The sequence below is a fragment of the Carlito syrichta genome, unplaced genomic scaffold (assembly GCF_000164805.1).
Source record: "Carlito syrichta isolate Samal-C Ts95f unplaced genomic scaffold, Tarsius_syrichta-2.0.1 Scaffold63521, whole genome shotgun sequence".
Taxonomy (NCBI): Eukaryota; Metazoa; Chordata; class Mammalia; order Primates; family Tarsiidae; genus Carlito; species Carlito syrichta.
This window is the reverse complement of record NW_007007617.1, coordinates 260,611-262,138: the sequence shown is the minus strand read 5'-3', so window position 1 is coordinate 262,138 and position 1,528 is coordinate 260,611.

Below are 1,528 nucleotides of genomic sequence, written 5' to 3'. Positions count from 1 at the left end.
AGGGAGGGGGAAGGAGGGAAGAAGAGAGGAGGGGAAAGAGAGGAGGGGGGACGCAGGGGAGAAGAGGGAGAGGGAATGAGAGGGAGGAAGGAGAGAGAATTCTTTTGTTCCTTTCTTCATCCTTCCTAGCTCCTTGTTTTCCACCATCCTAACTTCTCTTCAGCCCAGGGGTTCCTAACCTTGGGTCCATATGCCCCCTCAAGTGGCTCACACACAGAATTTCAGGGGTCCATGTACTTAGAAAGGAGGAAGAATTACAACTTTAATTTCACCAGCCAGAAACCCAGCATTTTCACCGATGGCGAATTGAGGCAAAAGCCACAGAAGATCTGCAGTCCCTGTGACTGTCAAAAACATTTTTTCGTGTCATGTTACAGTTGTCGCAGATTTCTCAAAATATCATTTACACTCATCACTTTTATGCAACTATAGTAGTTATTTTAAACCTGCCGCTAGATCTTCTAAATGGTGTTAAAATATTTTGATTTGTGTATTTAAACGTAATTAGTTTTCTCTGGAATCATATGTGTTCTGTGTTCTTGAAAAAATATTATTCTCAGAAAGGGTCCTCAGATATCATTGGCACAAAAAGATAGAGACTTTCTGCTAGTTCACTCCACAAGTCTGCACTTACCCTCTTATCTCACATTTTCAGTTTCTTTATGCTGCTGTTTCTGCTTCCTATAAGTGATGATTGTTCCCTGTGTTCTTCCAGGTGAACAAGCCATATGTCTCTGTGAGCTGTTCAGTTGATCTGACCATCTATTGGTCCTGGTATTTTTCACCCGGTTCTAGAGACATCACCTGCTTTACCTGGTAAAACTTACTCAAACATTCGTTCACTCATTTGCTCAGCGTCAACAAACATCACTGAGCACAGGGTTCTGTGTGACGTGCTTGGGTCCGAGTTGGTCTGCAGCGCCAGTACCTCCTGGGAATTTATAGCTTGGGGGTGGTCAAGAGAGACGAGAGACAGGCATGAACACAGTTACAAGATAATGCAGAAGCTGCTTTTCTCGGGATGGATGAGGTTCCACGATAGAGAGGAAGGTTTCTTGCAGGAGGTGACATGGAGAATGAAGAAATGGTGTCAAGGAACTGGGTGCACCAAGACTGCATGAGGAATGTTCATAAGGCCTGTCATTCTGTTTTCTAGACATCCTTGCAACAAGAAACCCAATGGAGTAAAAAAGGATTTCCTTTTTTCCAGGCTCAGTGTATAGATGTGATTAGCATTTTTGAAGAGAGCTGAGAGAAAAACGAAGGGACAGACTGACTGTTTGGGACTTTCCTTCCTCTAAGCATTTGTACAGAGGACGGTGTTCATAGTCACTATGGACGCAACCCTTCGGCAAACACTTTAAAAACTTTGGCTAGGAAGCATGGTCGTTTTTCATAAATGAGTGAATGACACCTGCTGGCCAAATTGTGTAACTTCTCTTTCCCAAGGGCTGGCTAGGAACAACAGCTAATATCATGAACCCATTTCCATTTCCCAACCAAAGAAACCACCTGAGATACCAGTGAC